Here is a 21,315-nt window from a genome sequence, read left to right as displayed (position 1 = left end):
ATTATCTATCTTCAGATATCGTTCCTTCCACCCCTGCACATTTGCTGTGCTCTGATTCGATTATGCCTCATTAATAGCCATTCCTCCTCTGTATCAGATATGGCTAGATACCACATGCTCTACAACTTTTGGTCACCTGGTGTCAGACTTGTGAGTTCTTGTACCAAGTAGAGCGCTGCTGAGCCCGGTACTCGGACCAGGTTCTGCTTGGCGGCTGGACAACCCCTGGCTTCACCTGCGCTAACCGCTGTTCCCCAGAGGTTGAGCCCCTAGGTGCGGGCGGCCTGCAGGACTTACGGGACGGAGCTGGAAGCGGGGTGATGAGTGTATCGGCCAGGCAGCAGCAGGTCAAGAGAGTAATCCAGGTACAAGCGGCAGTCAGTAGGCAGGCGGTAGGCAAGAGAGTAATCCAGGTACAGGCGAAAGTCAGTAGGCAGGCGGCAGGCAAGAGAGTAATCCAGGTACAAGTGAAAGTCAGTAGGCAGGTGGCAGGCAAGAGAGTAATCCAGGTACAGGCGAAAGTCAGTAGGCAGGCAAGAGAGTAATCCAGATGCAGGTGAAAGTCAGTAGGCAGGTGGCAGGCAAGAGAGTAATCCAGGTACAGGCAAGTCAGTAGGCAGGCGGCAGGCAAGAGAGTAATCCAGGTACAGGCAAGTCAGTAGGCAGGCGGCAGGCAGAAGGGTAATCCAGGTACAGGCAAAGTCAGCAATGAGGGACCAGTAGATAAGAAGCAGACTACAGAGTTAGAAACACCTACCAAAATAGAAGCCGAAGCATGGAGTCCAGGGAGAGCTCAGCTGATAAAGTGCTGGCGTCTGACATCAGCAGGGAGAAAGGGCACAGCAGGGGAAGGAGGAACTGGAAGACCAATAGGAGAGAAGCAAGGGAAGACAGGCAGCGGAAAAGCAGACCCAGGTGGGTGAATGCAAAGCAATCAAGGAGCCTGAAAGCCAGGCAGAGAGAAAGAGGAGAAACAGGTGCATGGAAGCAAAGCAATTAAGGAGCCTGCAACCACCGCTCTCTGAACAAACCCAGAGAGGACTACACACACAGGGCTCAGGCAGTGCCAGTCAAGTGTGCGTGTCAATGGGACCCCATGCAGCCCGAGGATGCCGCTTGCATTGAGGTAGGGGACATGACACCTGGACCAACAACTTTGGAACTCTCTCCCAAATTAGTTCTGTAGCTAGGTGATGCTTATTTAGATCAAAATGAATACATATACTCGTATTCTGATGATATTTTTGTGCTGCTTCCTGTCCTTAAAGATCTTTATGTACTAAATTAAAAATTAATTGTATAAAAAAATTGAGAGCTGGACAACCTCTCGTTTACTGAAGATAAATACAAATAAAACTAAAGTTCTCTGGCTCCATAATCAACTGTCTCATTTACCAACTTGTATTTGCTTAAGTGATAGCAAAGCTCTACCTATTGAAGAGGCCATCAAGGGATTATGTGTTATTTTGGATGTTTCTCTGATTTTAGAATCTGTTTTAAAGGATATATTTTAAGCTTAGACAGTTTAGGTTAGTGAGGTCTTATGTCTATGAAGATCACATTGCACTGTTAGCCCAATTGTTGATTCTCCCTCAGTTAGATTATAGTAACTCAGTATATTGTGGATAACATGTTAAATTGCATAAGAAGCTTCAATTATTACAGAATACTGCTACCAAAATGATATTTGGGATGAAGACTTATGTAAGAGCAACACCTTTATTAATAAATCTCCACTGGCTTCATTTTCAAGCCCATGTATTGTTCAAAATGGCATGCTTAACATTCCAAATTCTTTGTTGCCAGGCCTCAGCACTTGGTGAATTTAATAGAGGCATCACAGGTTAATAGAACATCTTGATTATCTGACTGCACTTTACTGATTTTCTCTTCTTTCAAGGGACTCCGCTTTAGAAAGAGTGTGGGATAGTTCTTTTTTTTTTCCAGGTAGTGTATATTTGGAATATGATACCATGACATATTAGATGCCAACCTTCTTTTTTTTTTTTTAAATTTGAAAATGTTTATTGAACACAACATAATGGAAAAATACAATGCTTGCCAGTGCAGCCAGCTGACTGCTCTAATATTCCAAATACAGCAAGTCCAACAATAACTGTAAATCACAATCATTTTTGATAATTTTCTCCCCACCCACCCGCCCTCCCTCCCAAATCCACTCCCCCCCTCCCCTGCTCCCAACTTAATCCATCTTGATTAAATCACCTGTACATGTAATTCACTACTCCATAGTCGATCTATTTGAGTCCATTCTTTCGCATCTGGCTTATATCTGCCTTGTCTTTTGTCAGTCAATTGTTCTAGTCCCACAATGTGCTTGATTTAGATGCCAACCTTCTTATCTTTCATTTTCAAAACATATGAAGACATTTATCTTTCAGAAATATTTGAGACAAGAAGACTATTATCCTTTTACTATTGATTTCTAAGTTGTTAACTATCAGATTTGTAATTCCCAATGAATGTATTGGCTCTTAACTGTAAACCATTCAGAACCACTTGGGGATTAACAAGTCTACAATACCCCAAAATTGGATTAGATTACTGAATCCTCCAACAAGAAATTTAAGATGCACCTCACAATCTGACCCTTCCAAGTGATCTTTTGGCTGACAATTCTTCTCTTCCCATGCTCTCTCTTTCTTGTCACCTCTATTTTGTAATTTTTTACATTCTCTTCTACCTCTGTTAAGCTTTGTATGTATTTGGGTGGTACATAAAGCCTCCATAAATAAATCAGTATCTACAGCAAGGCATTTATCACTCAGTAAGAGGCCCTTTTATGAAAGGGTTGCCGCACGGCAACCTGGAACTTCCGCCAGCCCAACATCGCCGCCAGCGGTAGTTCTGCCTCAAGCGTGTGCCATTTCTGGTATGCCAGAAAATATTTTTGGAATTTTTACCATGGTGCTAATCCAGCAGTAAGCGGGCAGCACCATACGCTGCCCAGTTACCACCAGGTTAGCGCGGGAGCCCTTACTGCCACCTCAAGGGTGGAGGTAAGTGTTCCCTGCCGCATGGCCATGCGGTGAGTAATCTTACCACATGGCCATCTTTTCTTTGGGGAGGGGGGGGGGCTTTTTACCTGCTGTGGTAAAAAGAGTCCTGGTGTGCAGGAAAAATGGCCCCCCCACCACTACCGTAGCTTTATAAAAGGACCCCTAAATGCCTTAGTGTACTTTAACATTTCTATGGCCAAATGTCACATCCTATGGTCAATTGAGTCTTTGCACATTCACATCAGTGGACTCTATGCTCAGCAAAGTAGTAACTACTGTACAATGATTCTATAAAACCGGGACTTTGCAAATGGGGGAAATCAGACCCGGAAACTTCTTTAGGCCAATGGAACAATGCTATAGGTAATACATTGGAAAATATAGCTCCACTAAGAATGAGAAATTCCTTTATCATGCAATCTCATTGGTATACATCTCAACTAAGTTCCTTGAAGCAGACTTGTAGAAAATCAAGGTTTACATTAGATAAAAATGTATGGAAACAACAGTCATTATCTCAGGAATCTATTAATATTAATAATTCCCCAGCAATGGAGAAAAAATCCAACCTAAAGATTTATACAAATAGATGCAAGTCATCTTTCCATCTGATTAGTCTGGAAGAAGTATCAACTATGTTAAAGAAATTTTCCAAATCATATTGCAAGATCCCAGACAACATGGTTTTACCAAAGGGAAATCATGCCAAACAAATCTCATTGAATTCTTTGACTGGGTGACCAGAGAATTGAATCGTGGACATGCTATGGACGTAATCTACTTAGATTTCAGCAAAGCTTTTGACACGGTTCTCCACAGGAGGCTCTTAAATAAACTTGATGGGCTGAAAATAGGACCCGATGTGGTAAACTGGATTAGGAACTGGTTGACGGCCAGAAGCCAGAGGGTGGTGGTAAATGGAATTCGCTCGGAGGAGGGAAAGGTGAGTAGTGGAGTGCCTCAGGGATCGGTCATGGGGCCGATTCTGTTCAATATATTTGTGAGTGACATTGCTGAAGGGTTAGAAGGTAAAGTTTGCCTTTTTGCGGATGATACTAAAATTTGTAACAGAGTGGACACCCAGGAGGGAGTGGAAAACATGAAAAAGGACCTACGGAAGCTAGAAGAATGGTTTAAGGTTTGGCAATTAAAATTCAATGTGAAGAAATGCAAAGTGATGCACTTAGGGTGTAGAAATCCACGGGAGACGTATGTGTTAAGCGGGGAGAGTCTGATATGTACAGACAGGGAGAGGGATCTTGGGGTGATAGTAGCTGAGGATCTGAAGGCGACAAAACAGTGTGACAAGGTGGTGGCCATAGCTATAAGGTTGCTAGGATGTATATAGAGAGGTGTGACCAGCAGAAGAAAAGAGGTGTTGATGCCCCTGTACAAATCGTTGGTGAGGTCACACCTGGAGTATTGTGTTCAGTTTTGGAGGCCGTATCTTGCTAAGGATGTAAAAAGAATTGAAGCGGTGCAAAGAAAAGCTATGAAAATGGTATGGGATTTGTGTTACAAGACGTATGAGACTTGCGCACTTGAACATGTATACCCTGGAGGAGAGAAGAAACAGGAGTGATATGATAGAGACGTTCAAATATTTGAAAGGTATAAATCCGCAAACGAACCTTTTCCGAAGATGGGAAGGTGGTAAAATGAGAGGACATGAAATGAGATTGAAGGGGGGCAGACTAAAAAAAAATGTCAGGAAGTATTTTTTCACGGAGAGAGTGGTGGATGCTTGGAATGCCCTCCCTCGGGAGGCGGTGGAGATGAAAACGGTAACGGAATTCAAAAATGCGTGGGATAAACATAAAGGAATCCTGTTCGGAAGGAAGGGATCCTCAGAAGCTTAGCCGAGATTGGGTGGCAGAGCCGGTGAGGGGAGGCGGGGCTGGTGGTTGGGAGGTGGACCTTGTTTTGGGCAGACTTCTACGGTCTGTGCCCTGAAAATGGCAGAAACAAATCAAGGTCAGGTATACACATAAAGTAGCACATATGAGTTTAAATTGTTGGGCAGACTAGATGGACCGTGCAGGTCTTTTTCTGCCGTCATCTACTATGTTACTATGCATGTTAGATTCTTGTCCAAATTAGTTGCTTAATAATCCCCCTTTGGAGGTCAAAAGTTGGATAATATAGCTCCACTAAGAATAAGAAATTCCTTTACCATGCATTCTCATTGGTATACATCTCAACTAAGCTAATATTTAAATGCATTCTTATTGGTATACATCTCAACTAACCTAATATTTAAAATATTATTTACAAATGATGAACATCATTTGTAAATAATATTTTAAATATTAGCTATTTTCAACATAGATCGTTCTCACTCCTATACCAAAATCTATAAATCTGGAATTGATCTTGCCAGCAAGTTACCAGCCGATAGCTGTTTACTAAACTAGCAGAATCAGCGGTTGCAAAGAAACTCTCAAGTTACTTAGGGCCCCTTTTACAAAGTGGTGGTAAGCCCAACGTGGGCTTACCACTCGCTAAAAAGGAAGTACCACCGGGCTACCACAGCAGCCTGGTGGTACTTCCCACCCCCAGCATGCCATCATATCCGGCACTACAAAATATATTTATTTTTGTAGCACCAGTGTATACCCGACAGTAATCAGGCAGTGCTGCATGCTGCCAGTTACCTTGAAACAGCCATGCGGCAAGTGCTTCACTTGCTGTGTGGCCATTTCGTTAAAAAAAAAAAAGACCTTTCACCCGCTGCAGTAAAAGGGGGCCTCAGTGTGCATCAAAAACATGCACCGACGCCAGCACAGGTCCCCTTTTGCTGCAGCTTGATAATACCAAATATTGTATGCATCTCAATTTGGCTTCACATCAATACATAGTACTGAGACCTTGTTATTAACATTAGTGATGAAAGGACATTACTTGCGACTCAATCCCAGGTTGTACTGCTCCAGTTTGACTTATCCGCAGCATTTGATATGGTAGATCACACATTATTGCTTGCTAAACCTGAAGAAATAGGAATTACAGGACTAGCTTTGAATTGGTTTGAGAAAATTTTGATCAACAAGAGATATATAGTAAAGATGAAGGGGGATATATCTAGTGCTTAGCAACCACCCAGTAGGGATCCACAGGGATTGGAACCGTCACCAATTCTTTTTAATATTTTTATGAGTACCTTATAGACTCTCTTTATCTGAAGATGAAGTCATTTTATGATATGCAGATGATATTTTTATTTTGATACCAGTGTCAAACTATCCCAACTGCCTCTGTACCACGCATCTTGTTCCCATCTTATATCTGCTCTTGGTCCCTCAGTTACATGGTAAGCCGTATTGTAGAAAATCTCTAGCATCACATCTATGTTAGTTGAATGTTCTAATGTATGCTTATTAGGTGTATCATTAGTATTATGCTAACATTGTACTATATACCTGTGCTAACATTGTATTATATATCTATTTGAATTCCAGTGCTGTTAAATGTGTATATTTTTGATACTATTTCACAGTAGTTCAATTATTAGGTTTCAATTTACTGTTTTCAAGTTTACTTCATTTATTGTATTTATGTTTATTCTTGGTTATTTTACTATTGTTATGCTGTTTACAAAATTGTAAGTTTTAAGTTAAACTGTACCTACTGTACACCACCTTGGGTGAATAGCTTCATAAAGACAATAAATTGCAATAAACAAATAAATAAAAATAAATGCATGCTTCTTCCAAAATATATATGTGCATAGAGAAACTCAAATTTTGGGCTATATCTATGTTAAAGTTAAATGCAAGTAAAACAAAGGTCCTTTGGTTTACTAATTATGCGGAATATCTACCTGAGGCAATTCAAATTGGTCAAAATTAACAACTGAAAGTTGAAAGATCTTCTAGAGTATTAGGAGTAATTTTAGATTCAACTATCATTTGAAACACAGATTAACAGTCTCTTTAGCAAAATCTTTTAGTTAAGGGCCCTGTTTACTAAGGTGCACTAGAGTTTTTAGCTTGCACTAATGCAAGAGACACCCATACGAATATATGGGTGTCTCTAGAATTAGCGTGTGCTAAAAATGCTAATGTGCCTACAGCGTGGCTTAGTAAACAAAGGCCTAAAATAAATTACAAGTTATATGATCATACTTTTATGAACATCATTTTAGATTATTGATTCAAAGTCTTATTTTATATCGTAGTGTAATATATCTGGGTATATCAGTGAAATTGCAAAATCATTTACAATTGTTACAAATTACGGCAGCTCGTATGATTTTTAGGCTAAAAAAATTCAATCGTGTCACCACTTTTATAGGAGCTACACTGACTCCCATTACAAGCATGTATAATTTTCAAGTACTGTTTTTATGACCTTTAAGATTCTATATGGTTTAACTTTACTACAGGTTATTGATTTGGTTTCTTTTTCACCTAGGCTGAGTTATGGTCAGAGTTTACATCGCTTTAACTCTGTCCATCTTTTAAAGGAATAAAATTCAAAAAGGTTTTAGAAAAGTCTCTCTCTTATCAGGCTGTTCAGGCTTGGAATAATTTATCTTTCAGTTTAAAGAATCAATTTTCCTATGTATCATTTTGGAGGGGTTTAAAAACCTTTTTATTTGAGAATATTGTGAGGTAAACTGCTTAATTGTAATATGTCATGGTAATCTTACCTCCCTGTTTACTAAGCTATGCTAGTGGCTGCTGCACAGCAATGCAAAGTGAATGGGCTTGTCGGCATTAGCGCAACTTGAATTGAAGTTGAAAGGGGATTGACTCGGGAATAATACCAGGAAGTATTTTTTTACTGAGAGGGTGGTAGATGAAGTGGTAGAGATGAAAACTGTAACGGAATTCAAAAATGCATGGGACAAACACAAAGGAATCCTGTTTAGAAGGATCGGATCCAAAGAAGCTTAGGGGAGATTAAGTAAGAAAGCCAGTGCTGGGCAGTCTTCTACGGTCTGTGCCCTGATCGAGGCTGAATAGACTTGGATGGGCCGGAGTGGAGCTTTTCAGGGGCTATGACAACTTCAGAAATTTTAGAACAAGGCTAGTGCCGGGCAGACTTCTACAATCTATGTCCTAAAAAGACAAGGAAAAATCAAGATCAGGCATACATATGATGTATCACTTCATACAATATGTAATGAGTTTATCTTGTTGGGCAGACTGGATGGACCATACTGGTCTTTACCTGCCACCATCTACTTTGTAAACAGTGGGGGGGGAGGGTTAGTTTGAAAGCCGCTTCGGACCTTAACAGGGAATAAGTGGGTTAGAAATATCAACTTAGATTAGAACATTCTTGGTAAGGTTAATAAAACTCATATTATAACATTCCCACGTTTACAAATTACAATCAGGCAGAGTTCTACGGTCTGATTATTCCATTCAAATTAGGTCTTACATAGAGCAAATATCCCCATTTTAGGGTTCAGTGCAGTTTACAGTGATTAGAGCATGGAGTATGACAAGAAGAAATCAGGTAAAAGGCTGCAAGAGGAGAGAGAGGCATGATCAGAAAGAAGATAAAAATGGGTAGGAAGACTCATGAGTACAGTGCGGTGATGGTTTCAATGAGAAGTTTTGGGGAAAAGACATTTTTTTAGCTTCTTCCTAAAGCCGAGGTAGACATTGTCTATTCTGGTAGCATTTGGCAGGAGGTTCCAAAGCGAAATTCCAGCTACAGGAAAAAGTTGAAAATCTTTTGAAATCTAGTGCCCTTGTAAGGTCGAGAGGATAAGAACAGCTGGTCTTTCAATCGCTTGGATTGGGTCAAATATAGTGATCATAATCAGTAATCTGGATGTGATGCCATGTAGAATTTGAAAAATTCTGTCAGCTACAGGGGAGCCAGCGTAGTTTTATCAGATATAATGAAACACTATTGTGTTAATTTAGTTTGAAAATCAGTCTTGCTGCAGTATTTTATATTATTTTGCAGTTTCCTTAGGTATTGTGATTTGATGTCAAGAAATACAGTACTTCACTAGTCAAGATGTGGAAGGACAAGTATTTGGACTTCTACAGTCTGTGCCCTGAAAATGGCAAGAACAAAATCAAACTCAAGTATACATATAAAGTATCAAATACCATGTATGAGTTTATCTTGTTGGGCAGACTGGATGGACCATACAGGTCTTTATCAGCCGTCATTTACTTTGTTAATATGATACGAAGCGTAAAGGCATTCTGGTTGAACTGTGACCTTATTAGTCGAAGCTGCCTCATTTTGAATAGAGTTTTTTTTCCAGAGCTGGTTGATGTGTGAGGAGACCATAAGGGAGGCATCAAGATGTATACCGAGCACTCTTGCTTCAAACTCAACAACAAGTACCTTATCATTACCCACTGTTAATGATGGAGGGACATGGACTATTATGGACAGACACATCTGGATGAGCTGAAATGGGCTTCAATGGCAACTCAAGTAGTTGGGGAGTATGTCCACTGCTGGGTAGACATCTATGGTCTGTGCCCTGAAAATGGCAAGGACAGATCAAGATCGAGAATACATATGTTATATTGCAACATTTGCTATAAGTTTATCTTATTGGGCAGACTGGATAGACCATGCAGGTCTTTATCTGCCATCATCTACTATGTTACTATTGGGCTCATTTTCGAAAGAGAAGGACGCCCATCTTTCGACATAAATCGGAAGATGGACATCCTTCTCACAGAAACGTCCAAATCGGTATAATCGAAAGCCGATTTTAGCCATCCCCAACTCCAATCCGTCGCAGAGATGGCCAAAGTTCAAGGGGGCGTGTCGGAGGCATAGCGAAGGCAGGACTTGGGCGTGCCAACACTTGGACGTCCTTGACCCATAATCGAAAAAAACGAGGACGTCCCTGATGAGCACTTGGATGTTTTCTCCCAGACCTGTTTTTCTTACAACTAAGGCACAAAAAGGTGCCCAAAATGACCAGATGACCACCGGAGAGAATCTGGGATGACTTCCCATTACTCCCAGTGGTCACTAACCCCCTCCCACCCTCAAAAATCTGTAAAAATCTATGCCAGCCTCAGATGTCATACTCAGGTTCATGACAGCAGTATGCAGGTCCCTGGAGCAGTTTTAGTGGGTGAGTGCACTTCAGATAGGCGGACCCAGCACCCCCCCCCCCCATGTGTTACGTTTGTGGAGGAAACAGCAAGCCCTCCAAAACCCACCTCAAACCCACTGTACCCACATCTAGGTGCCCTCCTTCACCCGTAAGGGCAGCTCAGCATACAAGGTAAGGGAGCTGTGTTCCTGGGAGCAATTTATGAAGTCCACTGCAGTGCCCCCTTGAGTGCCCAGTTGGTGTCCTGGCATGTCAGGGGGACCAGTGCACTACAAATGCTGGCTCCTCCCATGACCAAATGGCTTGCATTTGGTCGTTTCTGAGATGGACGTCCTTGGTTTCGAAAATTGCCAAAAATCAGAAATGTCCATGTCTAGGGACGACCAAATCTAGGGACGACCAAATTTAAGGATTTGGACGTCCCTGACAGTATTTTCAAAATGAAAGATGGACATCCATCTTGTTTCAAAAATACGGGTTTCCCCACCCCTGTATCGGGATGTTTTGCGAGGACATCCAGATCAAAACTTGGGACGTCCATTTCGAAAATGGCCCTCTATGTAATCCAAGGGCACTATTTACAAAGCTCTTGTAAAAAGGGATGGGGGTGGAGGCCTAATTCTTTAATCATGCTGTCCCCTTTACATCCAAGGAATATTAGCTCATGCATTAGTCAGCCAGTATGCCTGGAGAAATGTCAACACCACCTCTTGAAGTGTTGTTAACTTTCAGTGAATAACAAGGCATGCAAAGTTTGCCACAGACTTTGTAGTTAGTCATTTTACATAATAATGAGCTGCTTTGCATGTGTCATAGCTCATTTTTATTTAGTGTGCATTATGGGAGTACATGTTTGCATTAAGCTGCATTTTGCCGTAATGCAGCTTAATAAATAGATCTCCAAGTCAGAGAATTGGGAAATTAAGTGACTTGGATAGAACCATGTAGTAATTGAGTAGCAGCACTAGACAGGTTTAAGTCCTTTAAATGATCACTACAGGACAAATTAAAAACCCATAATGGGCCAGTGGCTATGCTTCTAGCTTTCTAAATTAATTAATCGATCAAATAAATAAAATAAATAAAGTGAGCACACAATCCAGTACTTGTGTGGTAATTTTGTCTCAAGCCTTCATAAAGTTGACACTATGTGCCATTACACACATTCTGATTTTCTGTTATTATATCTAGATATTCTGTTATTATTTCTAGATATGTCAAGAACAGTGTTATACATGTTCCTACTCAATAAGAAAGGTCTAGCAATGAGTGTAAGAAACATCAGAAGGAAGGACTCAGGAATGATTAGCCAAAGGCTTTCCATGTAGGAGATATAACAAAGCTAAATATGAGCCTGGGTGGGGCATTTAAAGAAAACATGCTTGCCTGTGCAAAACTGAAGATTCCTGTGGAAGGCAGAATCAGCACCGATGACGATACCCTAAAACATGGAAGGGGACTGAATTAAGCAGTGGTCCTGTAAAAATCGCAGTTGACGATAAGGCCTGAAATGATCTACCCGTGACAGTGGTAGAGAATAGAATTTTTAGAGGATCTTGAATATGCTTGGGACTGCTATACATGTTGCTTTCTGCTGAGGCTTATATAGAAAATTTTAATAGACCATAAACCATATGCAGAGTGGTACTGGGAAAAGTGTTGAGAGGTCAGGTAAAGGATAAGATGGCAGAGGAGTTGGTGTTAGGCTACATATGACAATTATGTTCATCCACCCAAAATGGAAGAAACTCAAGTGATAGATTAGATAGATAGATAGATCTAGGAAGAGAGAAGTAGCTTAATGCCTAGAGAAGTGAGCTGCAAACCATGAGAACCTGGTTCAACTCCCACTGCCGCTCCTTGCGATTTTGGCCAGGTCATTTAACCCTTCATTACCTTAGGTACAAACTCAGGCTGTGAGCCCTCCAGGGACAGAAAAATACCTACAGTACCTGTATGTACACCACTTCAACAGCTTTTAGGTTTGCAGGTGTATAAAAATTTATATATCTATATAGAGATAGAGATATATTTAACACTGTTATTAGTGCCATGCCCTTTCCTCTACAAACAATCAGGAGATATTTTAAGGCTCCCTCTGCATAACATTTTGAACCATTTCAGTTTTTTATTGTGATTTACTGTGAATTTAGTCATTCCTGAGATTCTCAGGTGACCTTTCATAGCACTCTTGTCCCTGACACCTTAAAGACTCCTGATAACAACCAATAGAACAGTCTACTAGGAAAGAGGATAAAGGATAGAGGAGATAAAAAAGAGCATTTAAGGAAAGCAGGTCAGTTTTTTTTTTAATGCAAAGGTAAGGTGCAGACCAGTTGTGAAATGGTACTTTGCATCATAGCTGAAGAGCGAGGTATTGCCAAGTGCCTCTTATCTTTCTGTACATGGCTAATAAAATTCACAACAAAAGCTGGGATGGCTCAAAACTACAAATCAAAGAATGAACGCATGTGAAAAAATTTATAAAGCATGTTTTACATGTTGTAAATGACTATTCTAACACTGCACAAGGCATACACATGTACAAATACACATGCCAATACTATTTTTACGTGACCTGCGCATAGGTGTACCAAGGGCAGAACTGTAATGCCTAGAACAAGTGTAAATTTGTGCTCTATCAATCATTTTGAGTGCCTATTTTATAATGGCGCATAGGCACCTATGTTGCTTTTATAGAAGAGGTGCTCTGTTATAAAATTGCTCATCACATGGCAAATAGAGTCAGAGAAACCACTTTCACTATGCTGGCATGAAAAACTATGAGTGATTCCCAAATGGATCAATAAAGTAAGGAATATGTATTGTGAAAAGAAACTTTGATGGAGTCTCTCTTTCTAAATGAGAAGGGTGATGTGGTAGCCATGTTAGTCCACTTTTAAAGGTAATGGTACCTGGTAAAAATGGCCCCGAGAAAATAGCCCTGACAAAAAAGCTCCAAACAAAAAGAGCTCCTGACATAATAGTCTCTGACATAACAGCCACTATCAAAATGGCCTGCCCACAGTATAACCTTTGACAAGTTAGCCACACGACAAAAGGGCCCAATCAGGCTGCCTAGAATATGGGACTGCATTTTTTTCCTAATAATCTTACCTTGCCAAACAGGATAAGGTTGGTAAGACTATGAGAATGATGACATTATTGGGGGGTTTTTTAATTAGCCTGTTGATGGAAAAATAGTTTCTTTAAATAGCAGAACAGATCATGAATACCAGTTTGTAGCTATAGAATTTTGTTTATTTATATATGCTTTATGCAATTGAATGCTGGTAGGAGTCTTTTTGAGTGAAGATTTCAGTTGTAGTTTATTATATTTTTTGTGATGTGATATTTTTTCTGAGGAGGCTGTTTTGTGTAGGGGCTATTTTGTCAAGGGTTGTTTTGTGGGAGGGACCATTTTGTCAAGGGCTATTTTGTTACAAGGCTATTTTGTCAGGGCTATTATGACTGGGTGCCAAAGGTAATAAATAGAAATAAAACAAAACATAGAAAAGAAAATAAGATGATATCTTTTTTACTGGACTAACTTGACATTTTTGATTAGCTTTCAAAGGTAACCCTTCTTTGTTGGATCAGAAGGGTTACCTGATCTGAAGAAGGTTTACCTTCGAAAGCTAATCAAAAACTGTATTAAGTTAGTCCAATTGAAAACGTATCATCTTATTTTCTTTTCTATGTTTTGTTTTATTTCTATTTATTACCTTTAAATGAGAAGGCAAATCACTGCAAAAGGCAAAAAGGAAAAAGAAAAAAGAAATTTTCAGTACAAATATTTCTCCTATAACCATGGGTGGCACAAATAAATATGCTGTATCCATAGGAGCCAACTTTTCAAAATTATTGTGGGTGCTAAGCCTAATGGAAATAACCCCTGCCTGGACACATACAAGGAATTTTCTCAATTTTGGGGGTGCTTAAGCACCCACAGCACTTACAGAGTCAGCTCCTATGGCTGTATCCCAAATCAATTGTAGATGAGCTACTTAAGATAAACAAATATTCTACCTTAATAATGCAGATGAGATTTGCCACCAATTATTTTTAACCTGAGAATTATCCTCTCAACTCAGACCATCTTAAGATGCAGGTCACCGAGGATGTCTACCACTGACAAGCAGAGGATTAGGGGGCATTACCTTTGAAACTAGTTTTACCTTGAAAGCACAATTTATAGCAGTATTGCCATCACTGTATTAACCCAGAACAGCATTAGGTAAGAAAAAATAACAAACCTTATGCAGCTGAACAAAGTTACATCTGCACAGACAAAGCCGATCAACAATTAGACCTTACATCGCCTATGTGTATTTTATTGTAATTTATGTACAAGATAGTCAATTCTGAACTTATTTTCCCTATTACTTGTAGATGCTGCCACCCATTCATTAATACATGTTGAATTTATAAACACAGAACTACCCTGATGGTACTACTTACTGCAGCCTAACTGTTTTATACACATAAAGGCTAGATCCTATAAATGGTGCCTAAAACAAATCAACACCAATAAAAACAGCAATTAGTGCTACGCTATAAACTGCGCTTAAAGTTAGGTGTGGTTTATAGAATAGCGCTTAGTGACGGGAATCTAAACTATATTTAAGTGTGACCATTTACACCAATGAAAGCCTGGTGTAAATCCTGGTGCATAGATTTGGTGCAGATCCCCCTAATTCTTTAACAACATGCATAAATTGCAGGAATGCCCCCAACCCACTTATGCTCCTCCCATGGCCATCCCTCTTTATAGACTACACCTAAAAAGATGTGCATGTAAATTCTAATTATTGCCAATTAGTGCCAACAACTGCTTGTTATTGACTGATTATTGGTGCTGATTGGCATGTTATTCAATTAAGTTGCGCATGCAAATTGGGCATGTGCCCAGAAAGCAACTCAAAGCGCCATATATAGAATCCAGGGGAAAGAGGGTAATTCTCTATGAGTCGCTATAAGCTAAGCACCAGGATGTTGCCTGCAAATTCTTTAATGATAATTATGCATACAATTGCCATTCTAGAATGTTATACGCCATTTAGGTGTGGCTGCTTACACCATGTCAATGGCTGGTGTGAATGTCCATGACTAAATGTTACAGTTGCACGTATAACTGTCAGTATTCTAGAACCTTAGTACCTAAGCTCTGCACATGCCCTGACCTGTCTATGTTGACATCCCCTTGGAGTTATGTGCTATAGACTATACGAACGCAAACTAAAGTTACAGAACAGTTTTTCCCAAGTCTGTCCTGGAGTACCCCTTGTCAGTCAGGTTTTCAGGATATCCAAAATGAATATGCATGAACTTGATTTGCATACACTGCCTCCATTATATACAAATCTGTTTCATGAATATTCATTGTAGATATCCTGAAAACCTGACTGACAAGGGGTACTCCAGGACCAACTTGGGAAACACTGTTCTATAACTTTTGTTTGCGTGTGTAGTCTATAGCACATAACTCGAAGGGGATGTGAACATAGATGGGTCAGGGCATGTGCAGAACTTATGTACTAAGGTTCTAAAATACCAACAGTTATACGTGCAACTGTAACATTTAGTCACGGACATTTACACCTGCCATTGACATGGTGTAAGCAGCCACATCTAAATGGCACATAACATTCTAGAATGGCAATTATGTACATAATTATCACTAAAGAATTTGCAGGCAATGTCCTGGTGCTTAGCTTATAACGACTCGTAGAGAATTACCCTCTTTCCCCCAGATTCTATATATGGCGCTTTGAGTTGCATGCTTAAATTTGGGCACATGCGCAACTTAATTGAATAACAGGACATGGTGTAAGCAGCCAAGCCTAAATAGCACTGTTATAGATACCGACTAAGAGCAGTTAGTAAGAGCATAACTGCAAATTAGAATGAATTAGCACCAGTTAAAACCAATTATGACCAATGGTTGTTGGTGCCAATTAGCAGTTAATTAAGTTATGAGTATAACTGTAAGTATTCTATAATCTGAATGTGGAATTTTGGACACTAACCCCTGGATTCTATATATGGCACCAAAATTTAGACACGGTGTCAAGATGCACACACAACTAAATTGGTAGTTATCAAGTATGAATTAATGAGCCTTAATCAATAACTGCAGTTAATTGGCACAAATTGGAATTTGCATATGCAGCTTCTTGAGCACTATTCTATACCACCCCGTGCAAAATCCACTAGTGCACAACTCATAAACTGAATGCACTGTTACAGAATAGCGCCATGTATGCGCTGAAATACCATGAGTTGAGGGCTGGCATTTATACCAGGTTTCACCTGGCATAAATACCAGCACTCAACTTCAGATGCGGGAATTAGATCTAAGCATTATTCCGTAAAAAAGCATGCTCATCCTGGCGTGTCCTTTATTGAAAAGTGCTTAGCACCGATTTTTGAGCACCATTTATAGAATTCCCCTGCTAAGTACAAAACTGGACACACAGGATCACAGAATGAGGGGGAAAATGGGAGGAAAAATTATTTAACTCTCAGAGATAAGACTTGAACAGGAAACTGCTCATTTAAATGGCTGCTTCCCGGTACCAAAACACTTTCACTTACAACCTCTGCCTTCTTTCTCTAGATGGGTGCAAAATCACTTTCCTTTCTGTGCTAAAAGCAGAACTGTCAACCATATCATATATGTTTCTAGCATACTTTCTACTTTGACTGTATAAATGGAATTCACCACATCTCTACAAATTCTTTAAAGATCAATAACATATTGATTCAGTTTATTTGCTTAATTCAATGGCAGGTTTCAGTCACCTCAGCAATAATGAATGGAAGTCAAGGAGCTCTATGGAGATGTAGGTTTTGCATAAGGTTTGTTGTTGCTAACACATTAACCTACAGGAAAACAGCTGTCACAGCATGGAAATGCACATTTAGAAAGGGCAGAATTCAAGCAACTGCATGTGATGGGACCAAAGAAGATAATATCCTCAAAGCTGTTAAAGTAACCTATGCTCTGCATAGAGAAGTGATTCTCAAACCTATTCTGAGGGAACCCCAGCCAATCAGGTTTTCAGGGTATCCACAATGAATATGATTGAGATACTAAGGATGCGGTGTATGCAAATCACTCTGATGAATATTAATTGTGGATATTTTGAAAACCTGACTGGTTGGGGCTCCCCCTGGACAAGTTTGGGAATCACTGGCTTTGAGGATGCTAATAAATACAGTGATTTATTCACAAATAATAAAAAAAAGTTTCCATACAGAATCAGATTATGAATTTAAATTTCTTTTCTTAAGGTCCAGCCCTATTTGATTTCTGTGCACTAAGACGTCTCTGTGCCAAGTCCTAAGTTATTCCAATTTCCCTAACTGTAACATTTCACAGTAGTATATTTCTAGCATATATACTATAGTTCAGAAATATAATGTATTTCCCTACCCTACCCCAACCGAGCAAGGCCATATGCATAATACTGAAGATGTTTGGAATGACCTGTGCTATTCGTTATTTGAAGGCACCAAACTACAGCTGCAAAGTACTGAAATAAGCCTACCCTGTGGGACAAAAATATTGCAACCTTATTAATAACAAAATGTATCGATATAAATAATGACAGATCTTTCTAAAATGGACATAGCTTTTTCTGAATTGTCAACTTCATTTATTGATCCTGGTTTCAATAAGGAAAGAAGAGGAAACGTTCTAGACCTAATTTACTAAAAGCCTTGACAAGTCGGCCCTATACGTGCAGATGTTAAACCCGATTAAATGTGTCAACATTTAAATAAGAATAAAAATACATTTGTAATAGCACATTAAAGGAAACAAGAATCTCGTTCACCGCTTTCCGGAATGGGTCGAGGATGCAGTAAGACCAGACTAGGGCCGCAGGCCGCTATATACACGGGAGCTGTCCTTTCAGCACCACGTAACCTCGAAGATTCAATACTAACAAGAGGACCGATTTCTCTGTTAACTTCGAGCTTAAAATATCCAACAGCAAGTCAAACGGACATAGCACCACACCAAATTACAAAATAAATTTAAGAAATGATCGATATAACACTGAACGCGTATGTAATGTGGCCAGTTAAAACTAAACCACTGTTAGGACAATTTGGACTTCCATATCCTTCACTAGCACAAATTCCACACCTTCCTATTTTTTCATACACCGCACTACTTGCATCATCTATTACAATTTCGGTCTGTTCCCCAGGACCTACCCAACCCTACAGAGAAGCATCATAAACTCCTTGGCTTTTCTTTTTCCATTTTTTAAATGTCTGGTTTGTACTTGTTTAACAAACACCATGAATATAAAAAGACAGTTATGTGTTTTGATGTCTCTCCAACATTTTTTTCACTGATCAGCGCAGGACGTACGGGCCACAGGCTCAAGTGGAAAATTGCTGCAGTGAGCAGGAAGCAGGCTGCACGCTGGAATAAAAACCCTTAAGCAACTGGAAAACTACTAATCATACCTTAAACATACTAACATCCATAAAAGAAACCCTCCGAAACCCTGCACATCCACTCAGAAACAGCACCAGCTACTTAAATTTCCACCGACTGCAATACACCGCACCCGTAATCTAAAGCCAAATGCTGTGCGGCACCTCCGAACTGTGGCAAAAGTGCCCAGCTCCCCCTTCTCCTAAACCCAGCCCAGTATTTTTGCCTAAGAAGCAGATATCGGAGGCTCATACCTTGTCAAGTTCATTTTTCGGACAACATTTGCCAAAAACGGACGGGGGGCGGGGATCAGGAAAAGAAAATAAGGTGGATATATTTGACGAGCTTTATAGGCAAGTATTTGGGTTCTTAAGAGCACTAAGCAAATTCTTTCCCCATTCTATTGCTGAAGGGGCAGACCGTAGACAGGATGGGGGATGTAATAAATAGGCGCCATCAGGTGAGAATTAAACGGACAGCCCCGTTTGCAGTTGCCGGAGGCACCTGCATAGAGGGAAGGAGTTTGGGGGGCTTCTTTTTAAGGGAGGGCAGCCTAGCTGGGGGATAAGCCGGCCCCTTGCACACTCCACACCACAACCAAAGGACAAAAAAGGCACAGAGGAATATTCCCCCCCCCTGCGAGTGCCGCTGGCCCGGGACGGCAGCTGGCAGACAGCCTGCACCGGGGCGCAGACGGCCAACAGCTCGCCGGGAAATAGCTCTGCGGCAAAGGGGTGCAGACAGCGATCAGAGGGAAGGGCGCCCTTCCTCTGCCGCCACCGGCCCGCGCCGTGCTCTCCTCCCCGCCCCGCTTACCGTGGCCGCACTAGCGCGAAGCCCCGCAGGCGCCGCCGGACTGCAGAGGTGTGCGAGCCGCAGGAGGAACTGCGGTTGTCGCCATCTTGGTGCGCACCCTCCCCTCTCCTCCCTTCGCCTCGCCTGCCCGGCGCGTGCCGCTGCCCTGCGTAATTGATGACTCTCAGCAGAACGCCAGGGAACGAGGCAAAAGTGCCGAGCAGCCCTGAAAGCCCCTCTTCTAGGGCTAGGGACCGAGGCCAAAGTGTCGAGCCGCCTGCCAAGCTCCCTACTGCTGAGAGAGCAAAAGTGAAGCGCGCTCTTCTTGATCTTCACAACTTTCCCCCTCCACTCCATTCATGAATAAAATAAATATGCATGCCTGGAAGCTAAGTATATTAAACATTATCGCATGCATATTCATTATGGCCATCCTGAAAACCCAAATGGCTATGCGGTCCCCAGAGACTGGTTTGGGAAGCTCTCTGTGATACCTCACTACACTGCTGCTGCAGTTGGGTTTTCCTCCAGAGCTGAAATCAAGGCAAACGTTTGAAGCCTGGTGCCTTAGTAAGTAATGCTCCTCAGAACTAGACTCATAACCCAAATATGTTCCAAATCTCTAACATTGCACTATTGCTTCCCTCATAAGCTAGAAGCCAAAGGCTCCAGATCCTCAATTGCTCCCTAATGATGCTCTAAAAGTTAGGAACAGTTTAAATGACAGGTCACCTGTTCACTCATTTACTACTGCCAGCTGCCAAAACTTGCACAGAAAAAGTTCAAGACCTCATATCAACACTCAGGATGTGCTGCTGCCCTCCAGAACTAGGGACCTTGACTTATGTCCCAAGTCCTTATACCTATGTCCACTACTTAGAGGCCCTTTTACAAAGGCGCGCTGAAAAATGACCTACGGTAGTGTAGACGCATATTATGGGCGCACGCAGAATCATTTTTTCAGCGTATCTGTAAAAAAATACCTTTTTTATGTTTGCCGAAAATGGACATGCGGCAAAATGAAATTGGTGCATGCCCATTTTGGGTCTGAGACCTTACCACCAGCCATTGACCTTGCTGTAAGGTCTCACACAGTAACTGGGCGGTAATGGTCTATGCATGTAGAATTATGATTACCGCCCACATGCAAGAAAATAAAATATTTTCTGGCGCACCTAGCAGACGTCTGTCAAAAATGAAATTACCGCAAGGGCTACACAGTAGCCGGGCAGTAACTCAAAACTGATGCACGTTGGGCGTGCATAGGCACCTATGCGGCTTAGTAAAAGGGCCCCCTGTGTCCTCCAAAACAAGACATTATGCTAAAAAGCGATTTCTCAGTTTCTCACTCAGTTATGCCTCTTCCTTTCAGAACTAGGAATTAATACATGTGTACACCAGTTGGTGTGTTTTCTAGTAAAAATCCTGAATGACTTCTCATGAACCAAGTTAATGTTAAGAATCAAAATACAAGCCTTTCTCTAAGAGAAAACATAAGATTACCATACTGCCAGTAACAAATCCAAGTCATAAAGTCAAATACCTGGCAGAATGCCAAAAAGTAGATCCATTCCTTGTTGCTTATTCCCAACTGACTTTCCGAAGCATACATGTTTAAGTTTCCTCCAGAAACTTGTATAAATTATTTTAAACCCATGTTGCCTGTTTTGACCAGATCTTCAAACAACAAACACCACAGCTTAATTGTATGTTGAGTGAAAAAATACTTTCTCAGATTTATTTTAAATATACTACTTATTATTTTCATGAACTGTCCCATTGTCTTAGAGCAATTGGAAAGGACAAATAACCTTTCTCTATTTGCTTGTTCCATCTCATTTGTAATTTTATACACTTCTATCATATCTCCTCTTAGCTGTCTCTTCTCCAATAAAATGCCATGAGGGCAGATTTTAGAAAGAATGTACAAACTGCAATTGAAATGTCCAGATCAGGACATGCCAAATTCCAATAATATTTTAGAAAAGGATTTG

General features: G+C 40.7%; 1 protein-coding gene across 1 annotated transcript in view; it reads right to left on the bottom strand.

Moving 5' to 3' along the window:
* SCN8A (sodium voltage-gated channel alpha subunit 8) overlaps positions 1-19,395 on the bottom strand; it is a 359,538-nt gene extending 340,143 nt beyond the window's left edge. The window contains exon 1 of the mRNA XM_030194998.1: positions 19,343-19,395. The gene's annotated coding sequence lies outside the window, so the exon portion shown is untranslated. The remainder of the gene's footprint in view (positions 1-19,342) is intronic.
* Between the last annotated feature and the right edge of the window lie 1,920 nt (positions 19,396-21,315).

Source organism: Microcaecilia unicolor, chromosome 3, assembly GCF_901765095.1.
Source record: "Microcaecilia unicolor chromosome 3, aMicUni1.1, whole genome shotgun sequence".
In the NCBI taxonomy this organism is placed as follows: domain Eukaryota; kingdom Metazoa; phylum Chordata; class Amphibia; order Gymnophiona; family Siphonopidae; genus Microcaecilia; species Microcaecilia unicolor.
Note: the sequence above shows the minus strand (reverse complement) of the source record. Positions and strands in the feature narration are given on the sequence as shown.